This window comes from Phoenix dactylifera, chromosome 4 (assembly GCF_009389715.1).
Source record: "Phoenix dactylifera cultivar Barhee BC4 chromosome 4, palm_55x_up_171113_PBpolish2nd_filt_p, whole genome shotgun sequence".
Taxonomy (NCBI): domain Eukaryota; kingdom Viridiplantae; phylum Streptophyta; class Magnoliopsida; order Arecales; family Arecaceae; genus Phoenix; species Phoenix dactylifera.
Window position 1 is genome coordinate 19,524,900 of NC_052395.1, and position 14,701 is coordinate 19,539,600.

A 14,701-nucleotide genomic window follows, 5' to 3' on the forward strand; every position below is an offset into this window, starting at 1 on the left:
GGAGAGCCAGAACCATCTCTGCCAGCTACTCCCCAAACACCTCTCGGACCAAACCAATACTCCACCTGCCCTCATCTGGGACCATCAGGTCGCTGACCCTACAGCCCGCTAAGCGTCCCGAATCCACCATGGTCGGCAGACGACCGATCGGCTGCGTGGTCACCCAGTAATCCTCCAATACATCGATCGAGCGTCCGTCGCCCACAGCCCATCTGATCTCCGGCAATACTACCCCCGCTCTGACGCACATCTCTCTCATCGGAGAGTGGTGGCGGGCTGCTCTCACTCCGGGCACCAAGGCTCCATACTTAGCCCTCAATAGCGAGGACCACATACTGTCAGGCTCCATAACAAATCTAGCAACATGGCTCACTGCTAAAGCCTCCCGTCTCTCCAGCAAGGACTACACCCCTAAACCTCCATATCGGGTCGGCTGACAGACCACCTTCCATGTCAACAAATGAATAACATCTCTACCACCCTACCTCCCCCAGATGAAGCTTCTGAGAAGCTGCTCAATGGTCCTCATAATTGCCACTCGAATGAAAGAAGTGGAAAGTAGATAAGTAGGGATCGAGGAGAGAACTGACCAAACCAAAGTAATCCTCTCCATCATAGATAGTGAATGCCTCTGCCAACCCTCCATCCTCTGCCTCAGACTAGTGATTACGCCCAAAGAATAACGCGGCTATCGTAGTATATATTGGAGTGTCAATTCCACAGGGAGAAGGTAGAAACACTAAAAGAAACTACAAAACTAAGGAGAAATATTAAAGCAGTAAAATGTGATGTGAATGTTTAAAAGTAAATTGACAATTAGATTGTAGTAGTAAAAAGATATGACCAGAATTAATGGCAGCAAAGCATCGGAAATTCCTTACTTGAATTAGGTAATTTCATTTATATTTGATCCATTGGTTAACTCAATTAGAGATCATAGCACCAGATTCTCTAATCGGAAGATATAGCATTACAATCAAAATATTTAGTGGTAATTTAAGAAAATCATTCTTCTCTTTAAAAAAAAGGATTGTTATCCTATTAGACTCAGATTCAAAGATAAAAATATACCCAATGGCAATATTTCAGCAAAAAATCACACTAACCAGATAAACAATCAAATCTAGATATAATCAAGCACCTCAACAATCTATAGAAAAGGTCATGGCTGAATCTATGAAAAGAACCAGTTCAGGAATTATCCCAACACAAAAAAAGATCTATTGATGAGAGATGATAAACAAGAATTGTATCAACATGAGAATCTATTACATAGATCAAATATAAATGAAACTACCATCATCCAAGCGAGTTCATGCCTAGCTTCACCAAAGAATTAGCTCTCCATGAATTTTTAGCTCCTCTTAATGATTTCTTTGTAATGCAGCCTTTCTCTCTCAGAACGGCGTGCTCCTCCAAGTATATATATGGTTTTGGGGCTAAAAACCCTAGGAAACACGACTTAGACACGTTTGCATGCGTTTTTCCGACTTTACCCTCAAACACCAACATTAGTATGAAGTTTCGGAGTTTCTCCAGATCGCATCTGATCTCCAAATTTTGCGTTCTTATAGTCATTAGAAAGCTTTAGAATTATAGTTTCCAAGAAAATTTGAATCAGCTCAATTAGACTTCTGTAGCTCCCAAAATCATCAAAACACCACACAAAGATCTGATCTGTCAGGGCCTAGGCTGGTGGTTTAGGAAAACCTAACTTTGCAACCTCATAACTTTCTCTCAGGAGCTCCAATTGACCTGAATCTTAATGCATATGAAACCTCAACATATCTACTTCATCCCCACCAAGTTTCATTTCATTCAAACTTCAATGGGATATTCAATCTCCTTAACTCCATTCCTACAATAAAATCACCAAAATCAATTAAAACTTGGACACTTTATGAAGTAAAGCTCAAATTAGAAAAATATTATAAAAATACCCAAATCATACTTAAGTCTTAACAATTTAGCCTAAAGTGGTAGTGTTAAAAGGTACATTTTTATGCACCTATCACTGCCTAAGGAGGGAATCATGTAAGGCCAAGTGCGATCTAAGCTCCCCCACCTCCTCCTCCGATAACCCTCCCTTCTGTGCTTCCTGAGACTGTAATCTATCAATAGCCTCCTCTTTCTCCTCTGTTCTCTGGAAAATGTTCCCCACCTCCTCACGATTCTACCTTCGCAGCCGCCTCCTAGTCAACTCCAGCCTTCGAGAAACTTAATACATAGCATCACCCCTAACCGGGGTACTCCATGCCTCCCGCACCATCTTCTAGGACCGTGGGTAGCACAGCCAAAATTTCTCAAATCTGAAAGGGGATTGAATTAAGATATATGCCTTAGTACTCACCAACAATGGACAATAGTCCAATGCAATCCTCGGCAAATGTCTAACATGATGATTAGGAAAGCTCTGGACCCACCCAGCTGTAGCACATGCTCTGTCCAATCTCTCCCAGACACGTGCCCGCCCCTGCTAATTGTTACACCATGTATACCTTGGGCCCAAGAAGCCCAAATCAATCAGTCCATTGGATGGGAGGAAGTCCTGGAACTCTTTAATCTTCCTTTTGAGGGAGAAAGGTTTTCCCCCCATCTTTTCCTGAGGATCCACAATATAGTTGAAATCTCCTGCCACTAACATGGGATAGCCAGGACTAATCATCTAAGAAGCCTCCTCCCACAATGTCCTCTAAACCTTATAATCAGTGCTAGCATATACCGCTGACAGAACCCAAGGACTACGATCACCCTCCAAAATCACCAAAACTACCTCTTGATTGCAAACATTGAAGCAGTCCAATCTGCACCGACCCTGTCCCCAAGTGATAATAATGTCTCCTGACAAATCTTGGGATTCCACCGCATAGAACCCCCACAATCTCAGAAGCGCCTTCTAGCCTTTTGTAAACTATCTTCAGAGGGCCGGGTCTCAAGTAGTACACAGATATCCGAGTTGTGCTACTGCACCAACCTGCAAAAAGCCGAGATAAAGGAGGGTTTCCCCGCTCCACGGCAATTCCACAAAATGATCTTTATAAATCACCCAAGGGAACCGCACAGCCCCCCACTCCGGAGCTGTTGCTGCCACCTGTGTCCACTTCCATGCCCCCTTCACCTTCTTGAGGTTCCCTGTTCACCCCCCTTCGCCAAGGCCATCATTTGGAGAAGAATATGCTGATACTGCCCTCCACTATTCTCTTGTGCCATATGGCACACACTACCCACAGAGCCTGTGCCACTATCTGCAAACTCCCCCAACTTCTTTCTATTGGCAACCGGGACCTTCCCATCCTCCAAATCCATAAACTTCCCTTTCCCCAGGTTTGGCACAACACTGGAACAGGACCTGTTCACCCATGCCAATTGGCACGGTTCAGACATTGAGGCCGAATCGAAAGAGAGGCTTACCTCCTTCTCCCGGCCACTGCCGACTTCGTCATCCCCATCACCCCGTCGCACCGCCGCCTCCCTCGGACAAAACCCAAGCGTCGCCGCCGAGTCTCGTTCCGACCGAAACGCCGCCACCGAGAAGGCTCGGGTCAGCCGTCGTCTATGGGGTTCCACCTCCCTGTGCCGAGAAACACCACCACTCTGCAAGACCCGTTGCTCCGCCCGAGGAGATCGTCCGTGCACTGACACGAGGGGCGGTGGCGAGCTCTTGCTCCTCCGACGAACCACCAGCCGACTGCCCTTCGCAGAGAAGGGCGTCTTCCCCCGTTCGAAGACAATGGGCCACCCACGAGCGAGCCCACCTCCAATTGATTCCTCGGCGGGCTCCTGAGGCGCTTCAACGGGCTCAGGCCCGGTCCACCCGGGCAAGGTCCACCACTAGAATTGGGCCTCACCTCAATACGGCCCAGAGAAGGTGCGGCCCGACTCGAGTCCGACCTTGCTTTTGACTTGGCGCCCGACTCGGAACCCGAACCAAGTTGGCTCGGTCCCCCCATCATCATGCCCACACCTACCTTCGAAACATCCTTCTCCGGCGTCCTTCGGCGAGCCACCTTGGACGGTTTCTGCCAACCTTCAAGCTCGACTAGCGAGGCCGCCGGTGTCGGTTTGTCTCCCCTCGGACTCGAACCGGGACTTGGAGGGGGTGACACCGGCTTCTTCCTCACACCGCTGCCCGACACCTCCTTCTTCCGAGGAGCCATCGAGGATGGCCCGATCCAGTTTGTCACTAGCCACGGACCGTAGACGCCTTCCTCCCCGGATTGCATTCCATCCTTCTGCACCCAATCTGGGACCTCCGCAGCAGACTTCCCCTTGGCACCCTCCTCTGATCCAGACATCTCCACCACCGAATCCGCTCCCACCACCGCCGGAGATGAAGACTCGCATGCCGTCGTCGAATGACCTATCCGCCCATATTTAGGATAGGGGACTGGAAGGTTTTCATAGACGAAGCCTTGCCAGAACTTAGTCTCTCTTTCTGCTGATCTCCCCATCACCATCGTCCCCGGCTTGAGCGGAGCAAACGCATCCATCTCCACCTTAACCCTCGCAAAAACCATACCTACGCCTTTGTTCTGTGCAGTCATCCAGCGTTAGGGGTTTTCCGGCCCGTGCCACGATCCTGAAGATCGTCTCCTTCTTCCAATAGTCCAGTAGCATCCCAGGTAGCCGAAGCCAGACAACCACCCACCCGACACCCTCAACCCTCGGAATGAAGTTGGGGCGCCACCTCTCCATGGCAAACAGCTGTCCTGCCACCATCCAAGGGCCATTCCCCATTGCAGACTCCCGATCGGATTCATTGGCGAATCTGATGGCAACAACGCCGTCTACCAACGTGAAACTTCCAACATCGTAATCCAGCTTCCCAACCCGTCGGACCTCCTTCGCCATCCAATCCGCTGGGACACTCCTCCCCATACTCCTCATCAGAATCGTGGCGATCCGCCACTCCGACCGCATATCCTCCAGCTCCTCCTCCGGAACCTCAACCACCTCCGAGAACCTCTCCCGCAGCACACCCAGCTCCCGTGGAGAAATGCGATGAGTGGTCCACGCCAGTTGCCTCGGGGCTCCTTTCGCCACCTCCGCCCACGTCGGGCACTTAGCCGGACTCCTAGGCCTGCTGTTTCTCGAACCTCCAGCCTTCCCCGACCCCGGCGACGCCGGCGACCCAGCCCCAAGTTCGGCCATCTCACCCAACCAGCACCCGTTCGATGAAATTCCCCATGGACCCCCCCCCCCAGAAGCACCCCCGCTCACGAGCCGATCACACCTCCTCCTCTCCTCTCTGTCACCCCTAGCACTTTTTACTAGCATTTCATATCACCACAAATTCGGCCTCCTCTTCTCTCTCCAACTTTGTGCTAGCCTCCCATTATTTTTTTAATTTAAAAAAAAATAAATTATACACATCTAATATAGATACATCCAACAAAACTAAAAAATAAAATAATTCTGATAGATACAGAATAGTAGCTACATTGAAGTGTTAACCAAAATGATTCGCGATATATGCCACCTAATTTGCAGCTCTATTTACCTTTCTATAAAACATGAGATGCCTGAAAGAGAGTGCACCTTCTAGTCCTCCTTCTCCGGCCTATCCACCCATCCTCTCCTCCTGATGGGCTAAGCTTGAGCCTTCCTCTTCTCCCCTCCCCCTCCTAATCCCCTCCTATTCGCCCTTTCTCGCTACTCCAATGCGTCAAGCTTAGACTTAGGGTTGTCCCGCTCAGGCTCATCTTAGGCTAAGGCCAGACTATATGGAAATCTTGCCCAATATAGCCTGATCCAACCCTATTTGGTCTGTTTTGAGAAATGTAGAGTTTATAAGAGGGCAAAACTAAAAGGGATGCGAAGTTTGATGACTTTCTAACTCGCAAGGGAATTTGGGAAGTCTAAGTAATGGTTATTTATTCTTAAAAATATCTGTTAGGCTTCCATGTTGTAGTTATTAGAAAAGGATCATGTGATTTAGTTATGCTCAGATTCTAAGAAAGAAAATAAAGAGACAATATTCTCGTATTAGCGGGCTTTTGTTGTTTCGGTTGGTAACCCTTTTTATCAACAACTACACTAATAGAGATCTTTAGGTTTGATAGAAAAAAGATTGATCCTTAGACCGTTGTTTCTTCCATAAGTAGCTGCATCAAGGATTGAAAGTTGAGAAATGGCAAAATTAAGGGGAAGGAGGAATTCTTTGCTAAATAAATCTAAACATTGAAAGGTTGTTAAGGAAGAAGGTGATGATTTTTTGGAAATCTGAATGCATCACCGGACAAGTTTGAAATGGTATGACCTCTTTAAATCATATATAAAATATTGTCTATAAATACTAAAAAATCAATCAATTACCCATATTTAAATCTTTGGTGGAAAGGTCCCTTTTATTCATTTTTATTTCTTTCTATACTACTAAATAAAGAGAAGAGAGAAAATAAGGTCCCTTTTATTCATTTTTATTTCTCTCCATACTACTAAATAAAAAGAATAGAGAAAATAATTTATGAGTTCAAAAACTAAAAATAATAGAAAAGGTGGATTTCTAACTCATCAAAAGAGAGATATTTGAAGTTCTGTGAGACCACCCACTCACACCATAGCTCGCAAATGCTTAACGAAGCTGGCATGCCATTGGGCTACAAGCCTACAACCAGTTCTTACTTCATGGAGCCTAGCCAGGCATGGAAACCTACTATAACATGGTTATAATTTTATTGAAGCCAATAATCAATTAAAAAATAAAAAAAGATAATCATGTGCATAATTAACTTCAAATTCTAACCTTCACTGTGTAATCACTTATGGAACCACTTTCTCCTCAAACCTCTCTCCTTCTCCCATTGGCATCCATATACACCTATTGGAACTTGATACAATATTTACTGTAATTACCCCCTTTCTCTCTCTCTGTCTCCCCTTTCTTTCAAATCCTCTATATATTCATATGAGTATTTATCTCCTTTGTGTCTCTTCTTAGCTCATAATTTATTATGTTGAGTGGGTAAACCAAGTTTAATGAAGTATTAATGAGTAATTAAGTTAGAAGATACATGAAGATGTCTTTTGACTTTCCAAGCGGTACCTTTTTGAGTTCCAGAAGGTAAACCAAATTTTTATGAAGTATTAATCAGTAATTAAGTTAGATGTTACATGAAAATGTTTTTTAACATTTCCAAGCAGCTCCTTTTGGAGTTCCATGCATTTTTTTAATAATTATCTTTTGGGTTATAACGATGCAAGTTTATATAAACGAGTAACATGGTCGCGTGCAATGCAAATTTAAGAAAATATAGAGGAAATAAAAATATAGTTATAGTTGCCGTTGTACCAATATATATATATATATATATATATAGTTATAGTTATAGATACTTATATTATATTATTTTAAATAGCATTGAAGTAAAAAAAATTGGCCCCACTCTTCTTGCATTCCTATAGAACATTGAGATAAAAGCCAGGGACGAAGCCATGTGGATTTGATAAACAGGAAGGAGGGTTCCCAAAACTATATTTTGTAATAAAATTGGTCCAACTCTCTTATTTTGTAATATAGTGTGTGCGTCTATATATATATATATATATGTGTGTGTGTGTGTGTATATGTGTGTGTGTAATATATATATATATGTGTGTGTGTGTGTATATATGTGTCTATATATATATATATATATATATATATATATATATATATATATATATATATATATATATATATATATATATATATATATATATATATATATATATATATATATATATATGTATGTATATATGTATATATATATATGAATATGTATATATGTATATATATGTATGTATATATATGTATATATGTATATATATGTATGTATATATATATGTATATATGTATATATGTATATATATATGTATATATATATATATGTATATATGTATATATATGTATGTATATATATATGTATATATGTATGTATATATATGTATGTATATATTGTGGTTCAAATTTGGCCAGAGGGTGACCATGCCGGAGGAGTCGAGGGAGCCGCCGGAATGTCGAGGAAGAAGATAAGCCACCCCCCACGCGACGTTGAACCTGCATAAAGCCTCACCGGTGGTTCCGGTGAGGCCCCTCCAACGCCCAAGTTAGAGAGTAGATTTTAGATGGATTCCAAAAGTCCCCCCATTTACATTACCTTACAGGGCTATTTATAGTCTCTGTATAGGCGTCCAGGTGGCAGAGATGTGGCCCATTCTCATCATGAAAGAAGATGGCTTTAAGCCAGATAGCACGTAGGCGTAGCTAGAACTTGCTTGGGGTGCACAGTACAGTCCGTTGTTGTGAACGGTAGGGCGTTGATAGTCGTAGCAGGGTATGGCTGGAGCAGCATGGCGTTGTCCTTGACTATCGTTGGCCGGCAGGCGAAGCATGGCGCGAAGGCATTGCGATGTACGGCCACGTAGGCGGGTGTAGCCGTGTAGGCAGGCTCGTGGATGTGGCCGTAGGCGAGGCCAAGCTCGGTGAGGTCACATCATATGTTTGACGAGGTCGGATTAAATGAATTTATGATTAATATTAGTGGATCTGTAGGATTTGCAATTTTATAATTTGAATTTATTAAATGAATAGATTTATTTTGTGCTAGAATAGATTTCTTTTGTGATAAAATAGATTTATTTTGATACCGAATAAAATATATATATATATATATATATTATTTCATTTAAGAATTTTTATTAATTGTAATTATAGATTTATTTGCTTAGTTAGGTGATATATTGCTAACAATCCAAAAAAGTGTTTGATTTATTTTTTTTAGTAATATATAATTCAGTAAATCATTCTAAAAAGGTAATAATTTGTTTAACCTCCAAGAGGTTTATCATATCTCCATTTGGACTCCTCATGGAGTAATTTTCAGATCCCATTAAAATAAAAAATTCGTAAATTAGTTAATACATAATAATTAATTTATTGAATTGACTTATTAGATCTCAATCAATTATTCTAATAAGGTAATAAATCATATAATTCACTGAATTGATATTTTAGATCTCAATTACAATAATTGATTTGCTACCACAAAATTAGTAATCAATTATTCTAATAAGATAATAAATCTTATAATTCATTGAATAGACATTTTAGATTTCAATTAAAATAATTGATTTGCTACTGTAATGTCCGGGCCCACAACCTACTAGGCCCAATAGAAAAATAGGCCCAGTTAAGGGTTGGGCCCAAATTTTACTGTAGCCAGTATAATGATTATTATAAAAAAAAAAAAAAAACGAAGGGATAAGACCGACAGGGAAGGGTGACCCCCACCCCTGCTGGCAGTCGATGCCGGCGCACCGGAGACAGAGGGGGCGGCGGCCATTTCCGGAGAGGGGAGGCATGGAGCGGATGGGACCTCTCAGAGAGGGGGGTCTCATCTTCTAAACCACTATTTAAGTCCCTGCCGGCAACCCTAAGTCGGAGGCCCCCAAGAACACTGAAAGAGAGAGAGCCGAAGCCCTGGAGCCTAAGGCGGAAGAGCCCTGAAGCTCCAAGAGGAAGGAGGGACTACGAGGGGGAGGAACGGCCCAACGGTAACCAGCAAAAATCCAGGTAAGTGGCCCTTAGGTTAAATAATAAAGTTTTAGGGAGTGGAGATACCCCTCTGTAGGGTATTCTCCCCTCTGTTTCACTGATGAAACAGAGGGGAGGAGACTGGCACAGAGAGGAAGGAGACCGGCACGGGAGAGAAGAACAGGAGGAGGGCCGTGGGCCGGACCCACAGGCTGCGGGCCGGACCAACAGGCCGCGGGCCGGCCTGAGAACGGCCCAAGCCGAGCCCACGCCACCCGGGCCGAGCCCAGCCGGACTCGGCCTGCGGGTGACAGGCCCCGGCCGTGGCTGCCCTAGGGCTGAGGGGCAGCCAAGGGCCGCCGGGTCTGCCGTGCCGGCGACCAACGCGGCCTCAAGGCCGCCAGCCTCAGCCGAGCCCCACCTCTCCGCCGGCCGAGAGGTGGTGGCGAGACTCCCACAAAAAAAAAAAAAAAAAAAGAGAAGAAAACGGAAGAGGAAGAAGAACAAGGAAAAGAAAAAAAAAAAAAAAAAGAAGAAGAAGAGGGGGATACTTACCGCGGACCACGGCCTTACCTCGCCGTGGTCGGAGCCGGAGAAGTTCTCCCGAAGGAGATCGGCCTCGATCCCACCTCCCGGCTCTTCTCCTCTCCTCCGGCACCACTTCGAAGGAGAGGGAAAGGGCCGGCCTCCCACCGTCGCCGCCCCGAAGGGGAAACACCACTCCGGGCTGGTAGATCTGGCCGGGGAGGGTTCGGTGAAGGTCGGAAGGAGGAGGAGGCGGTAGATCCGGCCGGCGGAGAAGAAGAAGGCCACAGATCTGGCCGGAGGAGAAGAAGGGGAGCCGGAGAAGAGGGCCGGAAGCATGGGCTTCGGTAGAGACAAAGAAGGTGAAGAGGCGGAAGCCTCTGGAAGGGGGGAGAAAGAACCCGATAACGGGTTCGCGGGTCGGATCCGAATCCGAACAAAAGAAAAAGAAAAAAAAAAAAAGGGAAAGGGTTTAGCCAAATTTGACTAAACCCGAGCCCAATCAAATTGGGCTAAGTCTGGACAAGCCAGACTATAAATTAAACCAAAATTAAAGCCCAATTTAAGCCAATGTAATTAATTTGGGGGCCAAATTGATCCCGGATTGACCCTGACTCAGGCCCAAACGGGTCACAGTGACCCTAAACCCGAAATTAAACCCAATTAAGCTGGAAATTAAGCTTAGTGGCCAATCGGAAGGCCAATTAAGACTTATGAGCCCAGCCAAGACCCCAATACAGAGGAATTAGGCTTGGGCTAAATTTCAGATAGAAAAGGAAATAATATATTGTTATTATGACATGATTGTAGGTGACTTAGGACTCGTCATCAGGACGCAGGAGACCTAGGAGAAAGGCGAATCACTGTAAGTAATATGTCTTAATCCTATCGTAGATCTTGTAATACGTTTTATAAGATGAACCAGTATTTTTTTATACAATTTGAATTGTATGCATGATTAGTGAAGAATGTAAGTAACCTGTCCTAATCCTGTTGTGGATCATGTTATGTTATTAATGTTTCCTAAGCATTTATTTTAAGTATATATGTTTCATACATGATATGTTACAATGCATAAGTAACTTTAATGATCCCAGAAGCTATGGCTATGTATGCAACATGATGATACTGATATTATAATCATGCATGTAAGTTTATAAAGTCTTAGCTAGCCCAGAGGCACTATAATGGGCTCAAAGATGCTACTGAGAATGACTGAGCCGCCAGTGGCTGAATAGTAACTGAGCTGCCCCGCCAGTGGCTGAATAGTAACTGAGCTGCCCCGCCAGTGGCTGAATAGTAACTGAGCCTGCCCCGCCAGTGGCTGAATTGGAATTGGGCCTGCCCCGCCAGTGGCTGAATAGTAACTGAGCTGCCCCGCCAGTGGCTGAATAGTAACTGAGCTGGCCCCGCCAGTGGTCGAGTCTGACTTCGCAGTAGCATCCGAGAGAATGGACCACGGCATGCCGGGGCACGGTTTCATATGCATATATTATGAAAATTGTTGTGATTTGCACTACTGCTTTGTTTAAATCGCATACTTATTATGCCATGATGATTATTAGATAAACATGCATGTCAGCTTCTCAAAACCCTGATTTACATGTTTAGTCTACTGGTTGATCCGGTAGGATTATGCAGGATTACTTACTGAGCCGTGTAGCTCATATCCGTTTATTTACTTTTTTCTTTCAGATCCTCACCACTGATAGCTGCCAGAGACACGTTAATTTGGTATTAGCGCTTCTTTCTTTTGGGGTAAAGCAAGTATACTTTTGTGTATATAAACTACATAGAAGCTCTGTATTTGGGTACTGACCAGCATGTCGTACTAGATGAATACACATGAAAAGATTTGGTTGGTTTGACTACTCTATTACCCAGGTATGAGGCTGCGTGCTATTGTGGGCGGTAGTCGGCAATAGCACGGCCGTGTCACGGATCCGGGTCCGGGGCGTGACATATAGTGGTATCAGAGCTTTAGGTTAAACAATAGGATAACCATAAAATGCCTAAGGAAAGGGGTAGTTAAGAATACCACCGTCATAGAAAATGTTATAATATGCTAGTTTATCATAACCTCACTTTAAAAATTTTTGACTGTTAGGCGATCATTAGGAAGATATGGACGACGACCGGAGACCACCCTCCCCGGAGCCTAGTGAGCAGTCGGTTCCCCCAGATACTCCACGATCTGCAGCAGGTCAGGCAGGCCTAGCCGGAGTGTACCAGCTTATGGCACAAGTGCTGCAACAGCAGCAGATGATGCAGCTGGCCGCTATGCCACCGGCAGGCACCTGCTATGAGAGGTTTCGCCGACTAAACCCTCCGACCTTTGAGGGTGGGCCTGACCCTATGGCAGCAGAAGCATGGATCCGGGAAATAGAGAAGATGTTCCGAGCTCTTCTTTTCCCCGATGAGGTGAAGGTCCGGCTGGCGACCTCTATGCTGACAGGAAACGCCGAATACTGGTGGACGACCATGGAGACGGCTTATGCCGTTGACGGACTTACATGGAGAGACTTCAAGAGGTTGTTTTACAACCAATATTTTCCGGATTCAGTCAACCAGTCTAAGCAGAATGAATTCTTGGCGCTGACCCAGACCGACCGGATGTCTGTTCTGGAGTATGCCAATAAATTCAACGAGCTGGGACGATTTTGCCCCCAGTTCATGGAGGAGGAGAGAAGTAAGGTGAATCGGTTTGAACAGGGATTGAGGTACGGGATTCGATCCCGAATATCCTCTCATCTGTTCTCAAGCTACAAGGATGTACTGGACCGAGCCTTGAAGGTTGAGGCTGACCTGATACGGTCCAGGAGGGAGAGAGAAGACATGAAGAGGACCCGATCGTCGGGAGCTCAGAGTAGTGGATCCGGGGGCAGCAAGGGGTCGGAGCCCAAGAAGAAACAGAACAGAAGCTGCCCCACCTGCGGTAGGAACCATGGCGGACCCTGCTTAATGAAGACCGGAGCTTGTTTCTCTTGCGGGCAGATAGGACACATCGCCCGCAACTGCCCGAGTCGAAAGAAGGACGAGCCCAGACACACTGCACCAGAGGACCAGAGATCAAGGGGTAACCCTCGAGTTTTCGCACTGACTCGACAGGAAGCCAGTGCTAGCGATCAGGTGGTGACAGGTACACTTCTGGTCAACTCGGTTCCTGCCCTCATTCTATTTGATTCTGGTTCTACGCATTCTTTCGTGTCAGTTAGCTTTTCCAGACAATTACATAGCACATCTGAGAAATTAGTGGAACCATGGCATGTTGCTACACCCCTTCAGAAAATCGCAATTGTTGACACTAAACATAGAGATTGCATAATTCAGATAGAGAAAAAAAAAAAAAAAGAAGAGAGAATTAGAGACAAATCTTTTACAGCTTGACATGCAAGACTTTGATATTATCTTGGGCATGGACTAGGGTGGTATTTCGGATACCTGGGGAGCAAGAATTTTTCTTTCAGGGCGACATACCCCTTCAGGGTGCTCCCACATTGCACTTCATTTCCGCTTTGAAAGCTGGAAAGGCTCTGAAAAAGGGGTGTATGGCCTATCTGGCCTGTGTAAAGAATGCTCAGAAAGAGATCAAACTGGAAGATATTCCAGTAGTTAGAGAATATCCGGATGTTTTTCCGGAGGAATTACCGGGATTACCCCCAGACCGAGAGATCGAATTTGATATCGACCTCGCACCAGGAGAGGGGCCAGTCTCCAAGGCTCCTGATTAAGCTAAGGCTTCAGGCTGCCCAGGATAGACAGAAAAGATGGGCTGACAGAGGAAGAAGGGCCTCGGAATTTTTGGAGGGGAACTTTGTCTTCCTAAAAATTTCACCATCAAAGGGTATTACCCGATTCGGAAGACACGGCAAATTAAGTCCTCTGAGGTTCTTGCTAGAATAGGCAAAGTTGCCTACAAATTGGCCCTACCTTCAGAGCTATCAGGCGTACACAACGTCTTTCACGTCTCCTTGTTACGGAGGTACGTCCCGGATCCCAGCCATGTGGTACCACATGAACCTCTGCAATTAAATAAAGATTTAACCTATGAGGAGGCTCCCCTGTGCATCATAGACAGAAAAGAGCAAATCCTCCGAAGGCACACCATTCCCTACGTTAAAGTCCAGTGGACCAACCACACTGAAAGGGAAGCTACCTGGGAATTGGAGGAAGAGATGCGACAACGCTACCCTCAGCTCTTCGAGAACCAAGGTATGTTTAATTTCGAGGACGAAATTTATTTAAGGGGGGAAGAATGTAATGTCCGGGCCCACAACCTACTAGGCCCAATAGAAAAATAGGCCCAGTTAAGGGTTGGGCCCAAATTTTACTGTAGCCAGTATAATGATTATTATAAAAAAAAAAAAAAACGAAGGGATAAGACCGACAGGGAAGGGTGACCCCCACCCCTGCTGGCAGTCGATGCCGGCGCACCGGAGACAGAGGGGGCGGCGGCCATTTCCGGAGAGGGGAGGCATGGAGCGGATGGGACCTCTCAGAGAGGGGGGTCTCATCTTCTAAACCACTATTTAAGTCCCTGCCGGCAACCCTAAGTCGGAGGCCCCCAAGAACACTGAAAGAGAGAGAGCCGAAGCCCTGGAGCCTAAGGCGGAAGAGCCCTGAAGCTCCAAGAGGAAGGAGGGACTACGAGGGGGAGGAACG